General features: G+C 39.1%; 1 pseudogene; it reads right to left on the reverse strand.

The window, feature by feature from the left end:
- Nucleotides 1-23,712, reverse strand: part of LOC143389976 (contactin-3-like) — a 94,702-nt pseudogene that overhangs the window by 61,286 nt on the left and 9,704 nt on the right.

Raw genomic sequence — 23,712 nt, forward strand, 5'->3', positions numbered from 1 at the left:
GTAATTGTTTCTCAACAGAAAACCTTCAATAAGCCAAGCTTCCCTACAGAGATTTGAAGTGAAAATTTTATACCACTTCACTATAAATGAAATTGCTTTCTAAGCTTTCTGGGAACAGGTTTTTCTGCAAACAGAGCTGAAAATATAGATAACAATGAGAGACTCTAGTCTTGGCACAGAAGGTTAAATAAAGATTTCTGAGATTAACATTCAGAAACATGGTATTCCAGTTTGCTTTGAGTAATGGGCAATTTAAATCACTGTGGCATTTTAACTTCATGATCAGTTTCATAATATACCTTTATGTGTAATTTTTATTGGCCTTTCCTGTTGTAGCAAGAGGTTAATTATTTCCCTTAACTTTATGCAGTCTGCGGATGGTTTGGGATAAGTCAACATAATTACTCTGAGCTGCTCTAATGATCCATGCTATAATTCAGTGATGGCATTGAATTTATGACTTTTAAAAAACACTGTTTGCTCAGAAAGTATAATGTTGTCTAGGCAACGCTGACCTGTGCTTTAGGATGGCATTTAAGCATCCGTAATAACAGTGTGTTCCAGAACATGGAAAGTGTGGGGTGCTCCATATATAAAGCAGGGTGTTGAAGATACTGCTTTCCCTTTGCCTGTGTTCTGAATATGATGGCAACTTATTCAACTTGGATTTAACAAACACACTGCCACTCCTCCTTTACTCAGGAAGTGCACCTCAGCAGAGATGAGACCGCATAAAGTCGAACTGATTACTGCTGTACAGAAAATTGACAATGCTATTTTGGGTAGTGCCTTCTGAGCATGTATTCTAAGGACTGTTTGCATACAATTAGTTCCAAGAGAAAAGCACTCACCATGCATATGCTAGATAATGACAGTCAAGGAAAGGAACTATGTATTAATGAAACGGAGACAAAATAAACACCAGAGAAAAAGACAGGGTATCTTCTCACCTACAGCTACTCTCACACCTACAAGTTTGGCAGAAGCACTGTCCCCCCTGCAGTTCAAAGATCACCTGCAGACAGTGTTTAGAAAAATAATACTAGACTTTCATTCTTTCTGGTCTTTCATCTTATAAACCCAACAGTGTTTGTTTAGTGATCATTAGTCAGACAATCTACTAGGAAAAGAGAAGCGGAAGGGGAAAGAGTCAACTATTAATGATCATATCTTTGAGGAAGGTAGCAGTGAAATCAGAAGTGGCTCTGTGGTTTTGCCAGACACACATGTTCCATGGAGCAGGCACCTGAAGTCCTAGAGTAGATGGAGATTGGCTTCACTCTGCAGCTGGGGAAACACTGAATTGAGACCAACAGACATGCCTTCATATTCATAAGGATGGAACTAACAATAAAAGGTCATTTGCTTCACTTCAATTCAGTCTTTCTAAATGTATATTATCAGGTCAAATATATCTGGAGCTAAATGAATTTATATGAAAGTGACAAAAATTTTCTCTCTAGAGGACTCAAATCTGTAGGGAAAAAAAGGACCTTTAAAGAGGATTTCCAGTCTAAATGATTATATTCAACTGTGCACTTAATTCATTCATGAGGCCCAGGCAATAATTCATTTGAAATATTTGCATCTGTAAACAAAGGAATATCCACAAATATCACAAATACTCAAATATTAAATGATAATACAAACAAATAAAAATCCCAGACAAATAAGATAAATGATGGTTTGATGGCTTATATATTGAAAGAAAACTTCAAAGAGTATAATAATTAAGACTCAGAGGTCCCCACCCTGGGCTCTCTTCTTCTCTGATCCCTGATTCAAATCAATGAAAACCAAAACCATCCACTTTATTGCTTATATTACAGATAAAGTGATGCAAACTGCTTCAGTGAGCAACCATGGGCTCCTGACACCTCATCTCAGAATGTGGTAGACTGGACTTCATTGGCACTTGTGAAAAACCAGTGGTGCTACCCTTACAGGTAGGCCCAACTGTGTAATAAACAGAACAGCAGGACATGCACCCCCACCCAACTGGCAGATACCAAATAGAGAATAGGGAGGAGACCCATTATGCTAGGATCTTCCACAGAAATTCAGGAGCCAGACAATTCCCTACGAAGAAGTTGGAGAAAGACCCAGATGATACTCTAATGAATGTCCTCCTCCTTAGAGAGTAGAAACCCTAGAAAGGAAGTCAATTCCAACAATAACACTGAAGTGAAAAAGACTTATGGTATGTGCATAGGAGGAATTTCATCAACTCAAAGGTTATAGAGGATGCTGAATTATTTTTGTGGACCCAAATTGATTTTTTTTGGGGGGAAGCAATACTGATCTTCCTTTGGGAAGTCTTAGTAGGGCTATAAATCATGGAAGCCTGTCTTATCCTAGCTGAGGGAAGTCTGGTGAGTTACTTTACTAGGCACCAGTTACCTGGAGAATTTGTTAAATTAGCAGTTGTTGGGTCTACTGTCAGATTAGGCTGGAGATGACCCAAGGATTTGCTTTTCTAATAATTCCCCAGTGTATCTGGTGGAGTTGAAGTGGGGACCACACTCTGAGAAGCAGTATTCTGCACTATGGTCATTGGACTATCCATCTTCAAACTATGTGTCAAAGTCAGGCTCTGTAACTTGTCTAATCATTCTGTTTAAAATCCTTCAGTCAATTCTTTGAAAGAGTTCATAAATTTCTAAAGGAAGCATGCTACCAAGAATTGGTATTTTGCACACACTGCTTTTTCCATAAACATTTATTTTCTCAACAAAAATAAATGGTACTGAAACAATCTTCTATGTAGGAAGGACAAGGCTTAATTATAAATTAAGGGCAACCAACAAGCACCTATCTTATTGTTCAGTTCTTGCAAGACAGAACAGTTGTGCCCCAATGCTCCAATTCCAAGGTTATCCTCCTTTATAGATATTCATCAATATTCAAGTCATCATTTGAAAATTCATTCAGCATTACTAACCATTCTAGGGTATAAAACTTGTTTTAGCACTTGAAGATTCTTGAGGTCACTCTCTGTAGAACAAATGCACACATGACAAGAGTTCTGATACAAGTGAGGATGGAGAAGATCTTCTACAATTCTCCAGGCATCAGGTTGGGACCTTTTGCTGGCAATTCAACTCACCCAATGATTCAGAAGTATGTTTGGAATTTTTGTCTTAGATCCTCCAGTGTTAGCCTTTCTAGAAGTGCCTTACAGAGAGACTTTTTTCCTATGATGACTGTTGCACATTTGAGAATTTGTTCCTTATAAATCATCTTGCCCAAAAATAGAGTGCTAATGTTGCATAACTCAAATACACAGGTCTAGACTCATACATCTGTCCACCCTATGGAGTTGGTTCCAATCTGTTTTCCCAGAGAAATCTCAAAAATTACAATCTGAACTTTCTGGATCCTCTTCCATGCAGAGAAGCACTAACAGCCTATTCAGTCACAGGTCCTGGGGAGTCACCACAATCTTAGTAAGAGGATAGAACCTTCAATACTAACCTAATTGACTTTTAAGCATTTGACTTTATATCTTCACAGCAGAACTTCCTATGATCTCCAAATTCTTGATGCTGAACATACACTTGAACTTATTAAAAATATGCACATTAAAAAAAATCACACAAAAGTAGCTAAAAGAAACATGACTCATATACTCTTCCAGAGGCTTGAGTCTTCCCCCCCAGCTGCCTTTTCTCTTGCAGCATTAGTGATTGAAGCCAGTAGCTTGCATAAGCTAGGCAAATGCTCTGCCACAAAGATATGTCCCCAGTCCCTAGAATGTTTTTTTAAAACTGATAGTTCTCTCTGGACTGGGAGAAGAAAATTAATTGGTTCAATTTTGTTTTAAGGATGTTTTGCCTTTCTTGGTTCTCATGAGTATCCATTAGATTTGGATTCACATGTATGCATTTCTTGGTCTATTGAGAGTTGTATATCTCCTCATCAAATGGTTTTATTGCATTCTATGGATACTGTTTATTAATAAGCAGTATTTTTCTCCATTCATTTGTTGGCACAAAGTTCTGGGTCCAAATTGTGGACCTCCACTAAGGAGTACAACTGGTGGCACATATTCTATAAATGAACCTCACACATTCATTCTGTAGCACATTTCTAAACCTGTGGTATGAAACATGCTCTGCTATAAGCAATAAATATCCCCTGGTAAGGATTTTTGCTACCCTAATGTAACTCACATTTAAGTCAATTAGAAATCTGGAATATATTTCTCTCCAAATTTTCCTCTCAATGTTTCGTCTGTGTGTACTTTCACAAACGGTCTCAAATGCTTTGGAAAGAGACATGATACAAGTAATAACATAAATAAGAAGACACAGAGTGATTAAAACCAGGGGGAAGTAATAAAGAAATAATAAATATACTGAGGTATAAGAATTTCCAATTATCTAAATTAGAAAAACAAATTTAAGTCAAACTTGAAAGTACTATGATTTTTCCAACTAAGTCAATTAATAAATACTGTGAAAAATTCAGTGCCTAACCATATCTTCACACTAAAATTAAAGGTATTTATTTGTCTGGCACTTAAATGTAAAAGGTCAGAAAATCAGCTCTTCATTTTTTAGAAACAAAATTTTTTATATATTCTACCTTAATATATAGACTTTTCCCCAGGATTTTAGATTTTAAAAGAGTCATATACTCTCATCTTCCCACAGAAACTGCCCTAGCAATGAAATCTGCATTAGGACAGAATTAGAAAATCCACAAATAAGATCACAAAGTAAAAAACAGGTCACAGAGCAAAATAATTTTTTTAAAGTTTTGTAGGCAGTGAAAAGTTGACCTAAGTATACTAACTTGATAGAAATTTCATAAGAGATGAAAAATCAGAATATGGAAGCATCAGAATATGGAAGGCAGCAATCATAATGTCCACTCTACCTGATAACTTCCTTGTATAAAAATGCTATGGCAATTGTATCTTATACAACCATCTGAGCATCCATCTATCCATCCATCCACCTACCCACCCATCCACTCATCCATTCATCTACCATCCATCTGTCCACCATCTATCCACCCATCCATCCACACACCCAAACTTTCATCCACCCACCCATCTATCCACTCATCTATTCATTCACCATTTATTCACCCATCATCCATCCATCTATCATCCATCTACATATCCATTCACTTCTTCTGTGAAAGGCTTCCAGAAGGGGAGAAAATAATATAACTGAACTGTCCATATTTTAAATAGGAGATCTCAAGGATAGAAATCTATTTTAAAATCAATTTTACATATTTTGCAGGAACAGTTGAACAAATTAAATTAAAAAAAAATTATAGATATGTTTAATACATGGCACATTGCTCAAGAGAGGATGAAAACCTTCAACAAGTATTGTTGAGTACTTATAAAGCACTACAAATTTTTGAAAACTATGAGTAAGAAATAGATCCTATTCTTTAGAGACTTCTATTATAATGGCCAAGGGGATCCATGTAATTCATGCATAATTAAGTGTAATTATTACATATAAAAATTTACATCTGAGGAACATATTCATCCAGTTCTACCTCCCTAATATATCCTCTTCTTCATTTCTACTATCTAACTCTAAATATTCTCCAGTTACCCTGAGTTGTCTCCTAATCAGATTCATTGCTTTTCTCCTTTTTCTATTCAAACCACTCTCCACACTGCAGACAGAGTTATTTTTAATCAGATTATGTTACTCTTGCTTTCACAGCTGAAATGATTTCACATTCCATTTAAAATAAAATCTAACATTTTTGCCAAGTCTTCAACGATGTTCATCTGTGGGATTTAATGTTTTTTACTCCCCCCAATCCCATGACACTTCAGTGTCACTTCCCTTCCTCCTGATTAGTTTTCTATTAAAAAATTACTTCATTAATAAGGCCTTTTTCAAATGCACTATATAATCATTCTTTTCATTTCTTTTATGTCTAAAGAAATGATCTCTTTTAGCTTACTTATATTTGGTCTCTTCCTTATGCAAAACCCATGAAGAAGAGGGCATGTCTTTCTAATTTATCCTCTATCCTCAGAGCCCAGAACAATGCAAAGCACATAGTCCGTGTTTCCAACTGCACTTCCCAAACATGGATACCATGATCTCCAACCCATGGAATTTTCTGGTGTGTTAGTCAGCTTTTCATCATTTGACAAATACCTGAGAACAACTTAAAAGGGGGGAAAAGGGGGGAAACGTTTATTTTGGCTCATGATTTTCCAAAGATTTTTGCCTATGGTAGGCAGGCCTCATAGGACAGATCATGATGGCAGTTGGTCATGTTGGAGGAAAGTTGCTTAGCACACTGAAGCCAGGAAGCACAGAGAAAGAGGTGAGAGAAAAGGGACCAGGGACAAGATACAGTTCCCATGGGCATATTCCCAGTGACCTACTTCTTCCAACCGTGCCCCACCTAACTACACTTTCCACCATTTTCCAATAGTGCATGTAGCTATTAATGGATTAAACCATGGATGAAATAAGAATCCTTGTGGTCTAATCACTCAACTCTGAACATCACTGCACTGGGGATAAAGCCTTCACCATGATTCCTTGGGGGTTACCTCATATCCAAGCCATCTTGCTTTTGCTCCTCTAAGAAGTCCACTAGTAGCTGTGTGCAGCAGCCCACACTTATAATCACAGATACTTGGGAGGCTAAACCTGGAGAATCACAATTTCTAGATCAGCCTCGGCAAATTAATGGGACCCAGTCTCAAAACAGAATTTTTAAAAAATGGGTTACTGGTGATATAACTCAGTGAGGTATGCTTGCCTAGCATGCATGAGACCCTGGGTTAAATCTCCAGTACATAATAAAGTCCATCAGCAGATAAACACATTAGCCTTACAAAAGAAGAAAATCCATTCATTTGCAACAACATGGATGAATCTGCAGGACCTGCTGAAAGAAATAGTCCTGACACAGAAAGACAAATATCGTATGACATTGCTTACATGTAGAATTTTAAAAAGTCAGACTCATAATAGCAGAGAGCAGGACAGTGTTTGCCAGGGGTTGGAGAGTAAGAAAACTGGGGAGATGTTGGTTGAAGAATATAAAGGCTCAGTTATGTAGTATGAATAAATTCTGAAAGTCTAATGTGCAACATGGTGATTACAGCTAATAACTTTCTGCTGTACACTTGAAATCTGGAAAGAGAGTTGATCTTAACTGCTTTCATATGCATTAAAATGGTACTTATGTGGGGTGATGGATATATTAATTAGCTTGATGGCAGCAGTCATTTCCCACTGTGTGTCAAAACATTACCTTGTATTCTTTAAATATACACAACCTTTACTTGTCAAGCATAACTCAAGAAAGTCCAGGGAAGGAATAAAAAAAGGGAGTCCAGCTCCTCTTCCTTTGATCTTTGGAACCAATGGAATGCAGAGAAATGGCACTGGGTCTTGGGAGTTTGGATTGTAATTGTTTATCAAAAGGGCATGTGGAATCAGCTTGGTCCCCAGGTATTGGGAGCTGGTAGAAGCAGTAGGATGGGGAGCCTTGGGGGAGGTCTTTTGGTAGATGAGGATGGTCTTCAAAGGGGATAGGAGGACCCAGATTTCCTCCCCTCTTTGCCTTCCTAACTCTAAGGAGAGTGGTTTTGCTTCAAACATGCTGCCATTATAAAGTGCTGCCTCACCAAAGGCCCTAAACAATGGGTGATGATTGACAGAAACTTCTAAAATTGTGGGACACAATGAACCTTTTCTCTTTATAAGTTGATTTCTCAGGCATTTGCTATAGAACAGGAAATCAACTCAGGGGCCTAGATGATTGGGCTTCCATCTTGCTACTGTGAATCCTCACTTTTCATGCCTGTGGATGCTCAAGGAATCATTCTGACTCCTGAAAGGGCATCCCTTTGGGAGGAAACCCCTAATAGCTGTGTATAGAGACCACAATGAGAGGTCTTGGGACAGCAGGAGGAGAGAGAAAGGTCTCTCTGAGAAGCATATTCTGGTTTCTCTTGCTCTAGCCCCGACTGAGATAGCCTGAGCATGCACCATCCAGCCAATTGCAGTGTTCCTGGACTCCTGACCCATAGAAACCCTGAGAGATGATAAAATGGCTGTTCTATTACACCATTAAGCCTTGGGGTTATTTGTTATGCAGCAATCATTAGTGGGAACAGTAGATGCTAAATGAATATTTGAGGAGTGAATGAAGGTTGACATGAATAAAGATGTATGTCGGAGGAGCTGGGAACACAGGATGGATAAGGCAAGGGTTGTGCCAGAATTCAAGTGCGCTGCATTCTGCAGGAACTGCCAATTCCCTGGTGGGATAACTGATATGACAGACATGAGGGAGTCACAATAGCAAAACAGAAAGAGCAGTTATGGCTGCCCACTGTGCTTCAGGAAGAGTGCTATTGGCAGGTAAGACCAAGCCAGACCTTGAGACATGAGTTGGAGTTTCCTAGGTTGAGAAGAAAATAAACTCAAGCCAGAGGAAATTGTAAGAGCATACGTGAAGAATGTAAAGGGAAATCTCCTCCTTTGTTCTTTAAGAGTTATTGAAAAGGCAATGGTGTATGCTCTACCACTTCTATACTGATGGTACCAAAGAGTCAGTATGCTTAGTTTAAGGGAAAGCTCCTGTTTCTTCCTATTGCAAACTTTTTAGCAGAAAAATATGCAAAAGTGGTATGCAATGATATTTTGGTTTTATACAATTAATTAAAACATAATATATTTGTTTGTTTTAATTAATTGTATACACACACATATAATTATATATGTAATTTTGAGTGAGAGCAGAAATAAGGAAAATGGATTGGGCTGTGGACAAGTGTACACTGGCTTTAGGGTTTGGGTGAGACATGCAGTATGACTAAAGGAATGTGCATGGGAAGATCCTCCAAATAAATAAAACATTTGAGTTGGGCATGGATATCAATTAATTTACCCAGTTCTTGCAACAAACTGGATTGAAGTCTATTCTGACAGGCTCATTCAGATTCATTAATCAGCTTTCCCTCACCGAAATTATAACATTGACAAAGTTCCCAACTTTCATAATCCATCAAAAACAAATCTGGAAGCTCAATTTAAGAAACACTTGGTCATCTGCAAAGTTTAGTTGATACACTTTCAGAGACCATTTGTCGCTGATGTCTTTACCATGATATTTATGTGGAATTCATTTACTGAAGAAAGTTTGAATAATATAAAAGAGATTATTGCACCATAAAGAAAGGTACAAGCTTTCCTTTCCATTCAGGTACTCTGAAGGTGTCTGACACTACGAAAAAAAAAATCAAGTCAGGTTAAAAATAGTATCAAAGGCATCAGGTACTTATTTTTGAGTACCTATGTAGAAGCTAGGGACTTTAAAAACACTATTATTATCTTTCCACTGAGTGGAAGAAATGGGGCAGGGGTAGTACTACCTAATTTGTCCAAAGGAACCCATGTGTTTCTCCGCTTGTCGGATACAACCAATTTCATTTGCCCACCTATTGCCAAGAGCATATACTAAGCAACTGGTACCAACAGGCTTACTAACCCTGTAAGTCAAGGATTTTTACATAAGGAAACCAAAACTCAGGGCCTATGTAACTTGTCTAAAACACACAGGTTGATAGGCAACAGACCCAAGATATGACCCATTTGATATATTGCTCCTTGTACCTGTTAAAGTTAAATAAAGAAACCATTGAAACTTAATATTTAACTTCATGTCACACAGATGATTAACACAAAGTATAATGCATACCAGTTAGGTATGACTGATTCATGTAAATAATGATTCAAATGCACTGAAACTTTAGCTACCCTGCAGTTAATGCAGAAGCTGTGTAGGAACATGCTGGGGTGGTGGATGGGCAGAGTGGAGAGAACGTGATTTCACAGAATGCCTTCTGTGAGTCCCAGCCCACTTCCAAACCCTTGGATAGCAATGACTTCACTTGCACATGCTCCTAGTCTTCTCATGGGGAATGGGAGTTATGAGGCTAATGTGCAGCCCCACAAAAAGCATTGGTGACGTGGAGGTGCAGGTTGGGAATCCAGATCGGGAAGGAGGTTCTTCTCCCCACTCTGAGACTCTTGCACACATTTACCCTGGAATCTCCATTGTCCCTTTAAACTTCCTCCAGCATTCACCTCCTTGGAAGGAGAGGGATGGGTGTCTATGGGGAAAGATCTCAAGTCAGGCTCTCCAGATTTTGTGATCAGGAGAGATGATCTTGGCCACTGACACAACTGGAATACGGGCATAGATAAGAGGCCTCGCTTCTTAACTAAGCAATGCTTTCTGTGTAGATGCTACTTCCCCTTCTCTTTTGCTGTGCTCCCTTTCATGTCACTTCCTGTGAGGGGTCCCTCCTGGAGAAATGCTTTCCCAGGACCCAGGGCTGAGACAGAATCTCTTCTCTGTGCTTCTTACTGGTGGATAAGCAGCTGCTTCATGGACAAGACAGCAGTGTCCAGTGTCCTCTACCTGTCCTAGTTCATTCATGCTGTCCTGAAGGCAGTACTAACAGTACCATCTTCCCTTTGAAAATGTCCCAATTTGTAGAACAAATTATATGGTCACCTTAATCATAAAATCTATCCATCCTGGTCATTGGCTTAGTTTTCCACATTCCACACCCACTGTAGGCTCCTTGAGGGATCCTGGTATTTCTCATTCATCTATACATTACCAGTGGGGTTGGTACACAGTCCCCAGCACTGAATAATGATATCACAAACTAGTAGACAGAAGGAGGACTCTCCCTCCAAGTAGAGGACAGGAACGTCAATGACTAATCAGCTAATGTACAGTATCTTAAAGCAGCAGCATGGTTCATATGAAAGAAAATCCTCCCCTGTGCTTCAAAGTTCAAGAGTTAGAAATGAACTTGGAGGCAAGCATTCAGGAGTACAGGCTTAACAGGGACCTCAGGAGTAGCCAAGTGAAAAAACTGAAGCTCACTGAGCACCCACATGGGCTGGAGAGATGCCCTCTAGATGGGTACACATGGGTGAAGGGGAAGGGGACAGAGTCAGGCTCTTGGATGAAGAGGCCCTGGAAGTCTCCTGGGAAGGCACCAGCAAATTGAAGAGCAGGAAGGAAAAGGGACTCCATTGTGATTAGAGGAGCCAGGGAGCCAGAAAGAAGAGGAAGGATGGATACAGAAACTATCTGGCCAAGATGGTGGTCGAGGGGTGGTACCAGCTGACTACCTGCTGGAGAGTCACAGATCTCCCAGGCACATCGTCACCAAAGCTTTAAGGTCATGACAGAGATGCCTAGTGGTCCCAGCTCTGTCACAATTATTCTGGTTCCTGGAAAATGTTTAGATTCTCCATTGGTGAATCATTCAAGGTATCTCGGATGAACAAGTGGCCATCTGGGAGAGCATCTCTTGATCTTCTAAACTGCTAGATGGACTTACTCATGGAAGCAGGATGAAGTGAATGTAAAATTTCATGCATGTTAAGCATAATTTATATACAATGTTCAAGTCACTCTTTAGGTACAGTTCTGTGAGTTCTTACAAATACAAGCAGTCACGAACATAAATACCACCACAATCAAGGGTTAGAACAGCTTTCTCTCCCTGGAAGCTTCCCCTGCCCCCGACTCTCCCTCCTCACCCACACCCAGCCTCCACCAAGCAGTAATTACTCTTCTCTGTCACGAAATCTGAGCTTTCTCTGGGACCTTCATATAAATGGAATCAACAGCATAAAATACTAACTGCATTTTAAAGCCAGTTCCCAACTAGACACATGCATCAAGAATTGATTAATGCATTTTGAAAATGCTACCTAGATTATGGCTACTCAAATTTTTGGGAAAAAATCTTTTCTACTTCTTTAAAAAGCACATAAATTTCTATAGTATTAAATGCTGCATAGAATATCTAAAACAATTTTAATGTGTTTAATTAGATGTAATGGGCCATTCTTTGACTTTCATTTGAACTGAGGCTATTGCAATAAAATATTTACTATTATAAGCAATAACATTGAAATGAAAGCCCTCATTTTTAAAAATAATTGGCTAATGTGTTTTAAGTACCAGTGAATGACAGAGACAAGCTAATCATTCTCTAAAATATGCCAACTGGCTATTTCTTCTCCCAAGCCAGGCCTATTCATATTCCCAAGAGTCATTTTCAATTTTCGTTTCCTAAAAGGAGACAAAATATCCAATTTTAATTTGACTCTTTTTTTTATTTGAAACACATGAATTCAAGTGAATAAGTGAATGGAGTTGCATTAAAACAGCAACACCTGGTGAAATATTATCAGATGTTCAGGAGGCCAGACGTTTTTGTTTATTCAGAAAGATGCTTCCTGCAGGGAAGAAAAAAATGCAGCAATGTAGCTCAATAATGGAAGATGCAAACACAAAGGAAAAAAATCCAAAAATGATTTTTGCTCAATCCTGAATGCTAGAAATTTCAGATTATTTAACAATCAATTACTAACCGAGCTTGCAAAAAAACAGGTCTCTCTAGTTAAAACCTGAGTGTGCAGTGCTTCAGGGGTACAATGCATACTTTAAGCCACTTAGTGACATCTACCTTTCAACACAACCATGCACTGACTGCCATCTCCATGTTTGTGATGCCTGCAGCCCTAACTCCCAAGTTCCACATTCACTAAGCCCCCACTCTGCACAAAGGTGATGATATGGTAGGTGTGTGTATGGATGGATGGAGACGCACACAGTTCACTTTTCAACATGCAATTTAAAAATCAACCAATCCCAAATGGAGCTCAGCATATTTAGCCCTACTCCCTCATCTCTGGGGAGGTTCCCTGTCACAATGAATGGGTCCACCACAATGTATGATGCCCAAGTCAGAAATCCAGGATTCACCCCCATGCCTAGCTGTCTCTCAAGTCTAATCAGTGAGTAGGTCCTATAGCATTAAGCTCTTCTCAGATTTCTAAAAACTTCTTTCCAATCCCACCTCCATTGGTTAGCTCTGTCTGTTCTGCTCTCGTGTGCAGGCTGGTGGAGGGCTGCTAACTGGGGTTCCACCTACTCCAATATACCCACTGCTGCCCTGGTCCCCGTTCTCCAACATAAATTTGATTTGATAATCCTGCTGCTACCTTTATTTTATTCTGTTGACTTTATCCTGTGCCTGGCCTTTGTGCTTTGCACATGCTATTTCTTTGGCCTGGATAATTCTTCTTCCAAGAACCCCAGGATCTTTCCAGTCTTCTCCAGAATGCTTGTGCAGATCTCCGCCTTGCATATCCAGAACCTTGCAAACTGAATTTTACTGTAACAGTCCTGTGCTACCTGGCTGTACATTGAAAAGCTGCAAACGATGGTGTGGCTTTCTCTGACAGAAAGTAAATACCTAGTGCCTGGTCCATGAAGTAGGTACTCAAAGAATTTCCAAATGAATGCACAGAAACATAATTCCAAGAGCTCAGGACTCACTGTTTGCACTATATGCCCTGGTGTCTACTCAGAACAGCATTTCCAGGACCTGATGGGCAGGAACACTTGTTGCAACAGAACTCACATCCTGTCCATACTTGAGAGCAATAACCCTTGTTTCTCCAAAGCAATTCAGGAATTGCTAAGTAAGTGACTCACTGACTTAGATCCAATTTCCATGGCTGATTTGTAATTTCAAAGCTGTTGTTGTGCTGATATAAAAACTTTAAAAACAGGTGGATTGTAGTCACTCAGGAGTATTATGTGACTTATATAACAATTAATTATATATAGTACATATATAATTACATAATTCATAAAAATATGTCAATATATACTATATGTTATGTATTAAATGAATATATATATATAAATAAAAATCAGTTTCTACAGACACTTTTCCTGTCTTCCAGGACCTGTCATCTCGCAGGGAAGACATGTTAAATAAGTAATTAAAATAAAGGTGTGATGTATTACTGATAAGTAGTATGGATATTAAAGCCAGGATTCTGGTCAATGATTATAACATTCAAAGAAATTGAAAGTAGTCTTCCTCGTTTATGTTGATTAAATATTATAGAGAATGCTTCTAAGAGAATAGTGTTTAGTGTTTTAAGCTCATGTAGAATTTTGATCTCATCTCTGCTGATCACTACCTTTTAGGCAAAAAATTCGAACTTCTTGTATTGCTTTTCCCACATACAAAAAGAATTATGTTGTCTCTTCCTTATTTTTAGCAAATAGGTATAAAAATGAATTTACATCATATATTTTTTTCATTTTTAGATAATGGTGCTACATAGATGAAATTTTATTCCTTTCCTCAAATCTATTTTTATACTAAAATTGAAAATTATTTTTCTAATTCTACTTTTTAAATGCATGTGGCTATTTTTTTAGCTTTTAAGGTGATATGTGGACATTTCTCATAAAAAAGTAATTCATGTCACTTTATAGAGTATTGCAAAATTCTTTCTTGTCAATCTCATGACATGGAACAATTGTGAGGTGGGTTTATGCATATAAAGATGTTTAAGCAGAGTTTATTGATTATTAATAAAATAGCTTAAATTTTTTTAAAAAAAGACATAATTTTAAAGGTTTTTTCTTATTAGTTCATTACAGTTTCATGTAATATTGGGGTTCATTCTGACACAATCATAAAGCATGGGATTAAGTGGCTCTGATTGGACCCCAATGCTTCCCTTTCCCTACCCTCTCCTCCCTCCCCACCCCATTCCCCTTCCTTTACAATCCTGGTCATTCTTCTATTTACTTGGAGTTTTTTTTTTTTTTTTTAATTCGTGCCTTATGGTTAGAAACAAAGGCAGCACTCACTGTGGTATGTTCACTGTGTACCCAGGTTTGATCAGATTCCTTCTGCAGTTCTCCCCCCCTCCCTGTCCTTCCTTCCTTTCCTTCAATCCTTACCTCTGTTCCACTATCTCTCATCTATTTTCAAGGAACTTCCCCCACCAAAAAAAGGACATATTCAAACTTTGTTTTTTTTAATCTGACTTAGGCTTTGAATGATACTATAGATAGTAGAATGTTTACTTATTCAAAATGCATTTTTCTCTCAATAGCCACTCAGTTATATGGCTTCCCACTGATTATATATCTCTTATTCATTGAAGAATCCAAGTTTGCCTATCAAAATAATTAACTAATGAGAAAAAAAAATCAAATGAATTTCAAATCTTATTATAAATAACTCAAACATTTTACCAAAAATTTTATCTTTCTTTCTATTCTCAAATGCATCCACGAATTCACATGTCCCCCAATGAATTCACTTGTCCCCTGAAAGAGACTAGAAACAGCCTTTATAATTTGGAGCAGCCCAACGCTGAACCACCACAGCAAATCTAGCATTTGATGAGCTCCCCTGATTTGGCTGGAGCCTCAGTCCAAGTCAAAAGGGAAAGACAGAGGGCTTCCAAGTCAAGGGAAGGCTGCAGCCCACTCTGCTTGCCCCTGAACTTGGAGAAGAGTCAGATCTGCACGTTGTTCTATAATTGCTTCTAGCAGTCTTCTCCCTGAGCATCGAGGCCCTGGCTCATCAATACTTTTGCTGTCTAAGAGACAGAAACGAATTCAAACCATAGTTCTGGGAAGGACTGCAGCTCTTTGGACCGTCTCCTTAAACACATTTCTTACTCCTCACTTTACCTTCCTATCTGAAAAATCTCCTTATTATGTGCAGCAGAGATGCTAGACATACAGAATGCTAAGTGGAGGGACAGTAGGCCCGAAGGGGCAGAGAACTATCTGTCTTTAGCAGGGACTCTGCTGCAGTGGCAAGCACATCTCCTGGAAAATGTACTCCTAGTTCTTCATTGGACCATTTCCTTCCAAGGGGGAAAAAAACCCAAACTTCCCAGCTTCTCTTGCTATTCAGTATAGCAGGGAACTAATTTACTAATTGATGATCAATAAGGTACAAGGGAAAATGCTATATGGGATTTCAGAGAAGTCTCTTATAATGGAGAAAGTATACCTATTTCTATCATCCTCCTTGTGTTTTCCTGGGATGTCAGTGCGAGGTTGGAGCTCAGGCAGTCTTCTTGGTTCATGAGGTGAGGATGGTGGCAGAGCATGAGGGCTGGTGCATGTGTGTGTACCTGAGTCGAGGCAGAACTGATGTCTACCTTCAGAGAGAACAAGGAACCACTGAACTCCTAAACAACACTCAAGAAACTCCTTTTTCAGCCAGTGTTACTTTCAACACTTTATTTGTAGCATAACCTCATCCTTAATGATCAATGTTTCTACCAATGTCATTATGCTAAAGGTTTATATTATACAACTAGGTGAGGCTCAGAATTATTGTCTATATTTAACAGATGAAAAAAACTAAGAATTGTACATGTCCAAGTCAGAAATTCCAGTTTAGACTCTGGAACTTACAACATCCCTGTACATTGTGGGAGTGAATCTCTCCTTTATGCCTTTAGCTAAATCTCTTAATCTTTTTAAAATCCCCTTTTAAAATTAAGATTAGAAACTCTGCCTACTCTGTATTCTACTGTGAGGACAAGTGGCTTTATTGTTTTGTAACCCACAGAGTCCCGGGGAAATAATCACTCTCTAATTCATGTATGCAATCAAACTACTAAAATGTCCCCACAACATAGTTAGCAATTGTTCAGAAGACTTAGCTTCTAGCACAGTCCAAAGGAACTGGTTTATACTGTCCTATTGAAACCAGTTTACAAAATCAAACTCCAAATCACTAATTAGCTTCCTGTTCCAGCAATCTCTTCTGTGTGGCACACACTGGGCTGGACTGGGTCTACCCACTTGGGTCCCAGTTTTGCCTGGTCCCCCTGTGCTTGCCTTTTAGGACGCTGTTTGCTGTCAAGGAATGGTGGCATTGCACATGCTGTGGGGTACTGACTCAGGAAAATCTCTCTGGGCCCATAATCTACAAGCAGTTCAACTGGGTTGCCTGCAAAAGGACTTTGCAATTTTAGAAAAGGGATCTGAGTATGTTGTCCTGAGGTTTTACTGCATGTTTTTTTTTTCTTCTCATTTTCAAAAGTAATCACTGGGAGTTGCTTCAGCACTTCAGATCACCTATAAGATTCTGGAATCCTGTACAAACAGTGAGGCTGAAAAGGCTCAGTGGTTTCACCCTAGAGTCAAAAAGGCCCAGATGTCAATCAGAGAAGACTAAAGAATCACTTTAGCAAATCACACAATCCCTCTAAGTTCTGGTTTTCTCCTTAGCTCCAGAGATGTTTCAAGGAGATAATTTGTGTGCTCAGCTTCCTGTTGCTGGTGTAATGATTTACCCAAAACTCTGCGGCCTACACTCAGGCAAATGTATTCTCAAATGTTCTGGAGGTCAGAAGTCCAGTCTAGTTCTCAGTGGGCCAATATCAAGGCGTTAGCAGAGCCTAGCTCCTTCCCAAGGCTCTAGAACCTTCTGTGCTCCTTGGGACTGTTAGTAGAATTCACTCCCTGGAGGTCATGAAGCCAAGGCCCTGTTCCTGTGCCAGTGGTGCCTACTACAACCTACAATCCAGCCACATGCACGATGATCCTTCTTGTACCTCCCATCTGTCTGGGATCATCACATCTTTGAACATCAAATCTCCTTGGCCATCCTTCTTTCCTCCTCTTCCTCCTTTAAGGACTCAGGTGAGTTTGGACCCATACAACTAACTCAAGTTAATCTTTCTATCTGAAAGCTTACCTTTTACCACTTGCTGTAACATAGCCACGTGGTTTCAACCTATGGATACGGGCCCTTCGGGGTTGTTACTGTGATATCGCAAGCTGGGAGCACAGTATCTGGCAGATAGTAAGTACTTAATAAATAGTAATAACGGCTAGGACATATGCTTATTCTCTGCCAGGGATTGATCTCAGTGCTTTATGAATATTTATGCAGTTTGTCCATATAATCTTCTCAACATGAGGCATAAACTGTCATCATTTCCACTAACAAATGAGGCCCAGAAAGATGGGGTCACTTCACTGAGCTAGTAAAAGGCAGAAGGAAAATGCGAGGCCAGGCCCAGGGGCTCTTGAATTGTGCTTTTAACTCAGGTCATTCTACCTCTTCATTTCAATGCTATTATACAAACCAGTAAGCCTTGGCTGAAAGGAAACATCCGTGTTGTGTATGATTCAGCACAGGGGCCAGCAGCGTGTGTGTGTGTGTGTGTGTGTGTATAGATCTCTGCATGGGCTGTTGTGTTTTCATCTGCTCTTTGTTCTGCATGATGCTGCCTTGCTTCTGGGGCTGGCACTCCTTTACCATTCTGGTTGGTTCTCCCCAGAGGACTGGGGAAGAAACCCCTTGCTACAAGACAGGCTTCTATATGGGTAGAGATTCGATGAGGGGTTGTCTGTTTTCAGACTCCACCAATATGCGACTGTCACCATGAGAGTATCAGAGAACAAAACTACCACTGTGCTGATTCTTGAACACCTCCTGGCCCACTGAGATGCTACGGTACTGAGGCTCATGTGGAAGACCTGCTGTGACCTTACAGAATATGAAAAGGAAGTCAGCGGCCACTTGTGTGGACAAGAGAATACCTTTCTTGCTCTTGCACCACTGTGTCCCCCTTCTTCCAGAAAGACAGCACCCTGGGGGAGGCCCTGGGTTTACAATCCAGGCTCACCAGACTGCACACCTGGGCCTGAACCAACCTCTTCATGGGATTCTTTGAAAAATCCGGAGCAGAGGCTGAAAAGAAGGAAAGGAGAGAGAATGAGAGATCATCTATTTAATAAGCACTGGATCATGTTTTTAACTTCCTGTAAATCTGAAAGGTTGACAGTACAGCCGTGTTTAGATTTAAGGTGACAGGCATGATGTTGGCACCAGATTTATTTGATTTATGGTGCACCACTCATGGGGTTTCACTGTTAAAAAAGAAATGTGTGCTATGGTGTTTGGGGCAGGCCCTAAATCTTGAAACAATTACTTTATGTAGGAATTTTTAATGTTGACTGTAAAGGCTTTAAAATAGCTCACTGAACTAAAGGAGATCACTTAGTACAGAAAACTTTTAAAAGCTCATGCCATGAAGACAGGTTAGGACTTACCTCTGCTGACTACCAGAGCACAGCACTTGGATAACCATTTGTGCAGAGGCAGTCTTGTGCACTGTACAAGTGCTGGCAGCCTCTCTGTCCTCCATCCACCAAATGCTAATATCACACAAGGGCCCCATCCCTCCCCCTACTTACAACCACCAATACTATCTGCAGGCATTTCCAAATACACTTTGAAGCAAGACTGTGTTCTGTTGAAAGCGGATGAGCTACCCCATCAGGGCCTTATTGCCCTCTGGCCATAAGGATTGGTCAGTGATAAGCAGATAGATGCATAATGACTCAAATCAGGCTACCTGAGGCCACTGATCACAGGGCTATGGCTTGAGCTTAAGCTATTAAGAAAGCCATCATTTTTTTCCCCATGGATTGACTATGATAATAAACTCAATTTCTTGGGAAACTTCACATGGAACCTAATACCCATGATGATATTTGCACCCTAGATCAAGTTAGGCTGAAATCTGCAGTCTCCATTTAAATTGCATAGACTGATGAACTCCTTCCTTCCTCCCCCTTTCATTCCCTCCCTCTACCTCCCTTTCTTCTTTCTTTGCCTATTTTATGCTATGCCAAAACAGGATAAAATGTTGATTTTTCCATCATTTGCAATGTAAGTGTCCTTTGGGAAAATTGCCCTAAACATGATAAAACATATAATTTCTCCTCTTACATCTTGTGCAACAAGAAGAAAAGAATTCATAATTCAGTTAGTGAAACCTTGGCTAATTAAGGCTTCAGTATGTCCAGTGTTGGACGAGAATAAAGACAAAAGCAACCCCTTTGCAATCAAATGGTATTGATTTCAATTTTGGTATTTGCTTTGATGGCCCATCAGCAGGAAAGGCCCAGATCACTTTTGCATTAAGAAGCATTCCTTCACCACAAACCTGGAGCTGGACAGAGATGGGTCAGGCCAACACTTTCTTCCTTCTGTGGATTTACTTCAACTTTTGGTTTCTAATTTTGTCCCTCATCACTACTTTTCCTTAGAAATCATTCAAATGCATGCTTTGGTTAGAAACCCTGAATAATCATGTTTGACACTCTAAGTGTTACTAGATGCAGGAATCCAATATGTAAAGCACATACTTCAGTTTCTGGCAAGAAGGAAGGATTCAAGAACAATGAAGAGCAGAGAAAATTGGTCTTACCGACAACCTTGAGTTCAGCACTGGAATAGACGAGGCCATGTTTGTTTTCTGCGATACACTGGAACATGCCAGAATCAGTCACATATAAGTTTGATATTGTAAGGGCACTGTTTTCTATCTGTATTCTCTCCTAGACAATAACAAAAATGTCTTGCACATGAGCAAAATTTTAGAAGAAAAAATGAGCACTACTCACTACCATTTCAATCAGACACAACATGTCTACCTTTTCCTCAGTGTATTAAGCGGGCTCACCTGAAATTGAACCTTTTCCTTCTTTGAAAGATGAGAGACAAACTGGAAATATGAATAAGCATCATACAGCCCCAAAGTACATTAGTAGAATAAATAATAAATCCAGGAGTAAAATATGGAAGTCCTTTTATTTTTAACCCATGTTAAAGTTTCATACTTTAAAGGATGTTCCATTGTATCAACTGAAAAGACTTTCACTACAGTTTTTAAAAACCGTGTGAGTTGGAAAATTATAAATTTATTGTATAAAAAGTGTTCTTGAAAACACACATATTTACCAGGGTTTTTTAAAGAAGTATGGATAATTATGTCTAGAAATGCAAAGGAACATAATTGGCTTAGTTAAAAAAAAAAAAAAAAAGAGCCAAGATTACATAGCTAGAGTGCGAAGGTGAATCAGAAAATCAGTGCTCAGGTAACAGGGCAACTGAGTAATAGATACAATTATTCTCCAGAGGCCATACAAGTTGAAAAACAGAAAAACTTTCTATATTTGATAAAAGAATACCTTCTCTGGTTTCAATACCAAAAGCATAGTGTATTATTTTATAGACTAAGTTCACGAAACCACAAATCACCCTTAGCCAATGAAAATATGCAAAGTTGCAAATATCTTCTCATTGGCAGACTGGGTACTTGACTGGGTTATTATTCTCCATTCATTCCACTCCTGAGATATAAAGGAAAAGAGTGAAAACCACGAGTCACTTTTGGTAGTGGGAACTAGAGAAAGCATTCAGGTAACACAGAGCAGGCTGAGGGCAGAATGACAGGCAGGCTGTCTTACCTCAAGCACCAGGACATCTCCATTCTTCAACCACCGGTAGGAGGGCTTGGGCTTTCCACTTGCCCGACATTCCCAGTAAAGACTCTCCTCCACAGCCATTTCCACATCTTTTATGAGCTGAACCAAATGAGGCTTTGCTGTAAAGCAAACAGCAAATAAAAAGTAAAAGACTTATCCAGGTAAATATAAATGAATATTAGGCTCCAGGTAACAGATTAAAGTGACCAGGAAGACAGAATCATATTTAATCCACTAAGTATCTACTGAGTGGACATATAAAATTTGAAGATGAATGCTGCAATCTCTCATTCCCTAAGCCAAATTCATTAAGCTTCTAATTCAGTTTTCCAAACTCTGCGATCTGTATGATATTCTTCAGGTGTCTATTAATAGAGAGTAATGCAGGTACACAAAGTTGATTTTTTTCAAGTGTATTTCTGAATCGTGAGATCACAAGTGATGACAACTTAATAAGTGATTGACGGTAAAATGCTGGTCTTCATTAGGAACTAAATATTAATTTTCATAGGAAAGAAATTTCTATACTGAGTAAAACAATTTCCATCAAGTTACAAATAACTCATAATTAAATACAAACCAGTGAACGTCTCAGGAACCTCTGAGTGAATTAAAATGAAACAGCAAAAGATGGATAAATTGGTTTCACTTGAATCATATGATATTTTTACCGGAAAGAGAAGAAACTGATGCAACTTTAAATTATGTATGCAAATCAGTTGGATCGAGTAGATTAATCATTTCCATTTATGTTTTACAAGGTATTTGGAAATTCTTTTTACAGATGAAAGCAATGTGCCACTTGCCATGGAAGCCACTCAATATACACAGTGTATTCCGCCAAGTCTCAGCTTGCAATCTAGATCCCAAACTGGGAGGTGAGATGTCTTACTGGTTTCACGTTGCATTATGCATGCGATGTGAACTGTGGAGTCGTATTTGCATTCCCCATATGGAGGAACAGTTTATCTATTTCTATTTAATTGCGACCATGGGAAGATTTGTCTCTCCATTTCTATCTCATAAAATTGCTTTTTTGTAAATGAATTTGAAATGAAACTCAGGTTATTTAGCTTTTACGAAAAATGTACCACCCTAAGTTTTCTCTTGTTTATTTTTTGTTGTTTTGTTTTTGTTTTTTATCTGTTTTATATAAAACTACTTGCCCAATATGAAGTATAGTTCAGTCCAAAATCACTGCTCTCCACTTTATATTACAACACGTTTTCCTTTTTCAGGAATTACCATGCTGAAATGGAATGAGATCTCAAATAAACTCATGGGTAAGATTTTGACGGAGATTTGAGTTGCCAGCAAAAATTTCCAAGCAATGTACATATTAGTATTCTTCTTCTCCAAATGGGAGGATCATTTGCTGGACCAAGCCAACCCTGGGATTATAACTGTCACATTAATCACAGTTTCCTCCTTTATCCATCACATGAGATCCAAATATTTTATCAGACCACGTTTTACATGAAATATTAGAACAGACAGAGAACTACATGGCATTTATTGAATGCACAATCTTAGTCTTCTAAAATGGAAACTTCCGTGAAACTCTATGTATTTAATTTCTGATTTATTTCTTAGGTACATATCATATTATCTATAAAACAGACTAAAGCAAGAGTCTACCTTCTTTATGAAGTACAGCAGATGATATTGGTTTTCTATTGTGAATTGTTTTCTTCTTTTTCTTATTTCTAAAATAACCTCGTGTTTTCATTCTCTCTCTGCTCACCTTTCCCATAAACCCCAAGGAAACTCCACCTTTCACTGTGTTCCAGAAGGAGGATCTTACATTGTCTAATTCAGTTTCCGTTACAGTGATTGTTTTATGGGTAAACATGCAGCCAAAGAGATCTGAGGAGCAGGTGGCTAGACACCTCATCCCTCCTGCCCCTGGTCTGCTCCTCACTGTTTGTGGCCATTTTGGATTATAGCAGATGCCAACTTGTGGAAAAAGGAAAAGGACAAATGAGGAAAGAAAAGTAAAAATAAGAGACTGAGCCACAGTCTGATAACAAATTCCTGTTTCCCATCATCTGAGACATATAGTGCTTTATGATTGAGGCAGGGATTCTGCTACAGAGAGGTAAAGACACTGTTGAAACATGAGGACAGCTGGACTTTGCTGTGCACTCTCTCCACGGTCACTTGTTTTCCTGGGAGGGAGCAAAAAAAGACACTAGCCTACGTAGGAACAAAGGTGACTTCCTTTGTGGGGGCTTTGAGCTGTACAGCCATGTAAGTTAAGTGCTCATCTTCTCACCACTTCCACCATTTCCACATTGTCCCACCAACTGAGACCTGGACACCCAAGATGCTTCCCTCCATACCCAACTCCTTATGTCAAAGAAGAGACAATCAGAAGACAGAAGGACTTGCGCTACTAGTTCAGGTCTGTGTTTCATCTCTGACAGATCATAAAAGCTCAAGGTAACATAACAAGTATGGATCTCGTCAGAGCTTTTGCTTTCACAGACTTCAGATTTTTGATGGGGACCTGAGAAGTCCTACCATTTCAGTAAC

The sequence above is a fragment of the Callospermophilus lateralis genome, unplaced genomic scaffold (assembly GCF_048772815.1).
Source record: "Callospermophilus lateralis isolate mCalLat2 unplaced genomic scaffold, mCalLat2.hap1 Scaffold_190, whole genome shotgun sequence".
Classification (NCBI taxonomy): Eukaryota; Metazoa; Chordata; class Mammalia; order Rodentia; family Sciuridae; genus Callospermophilus; species Callospermophilus lateralis.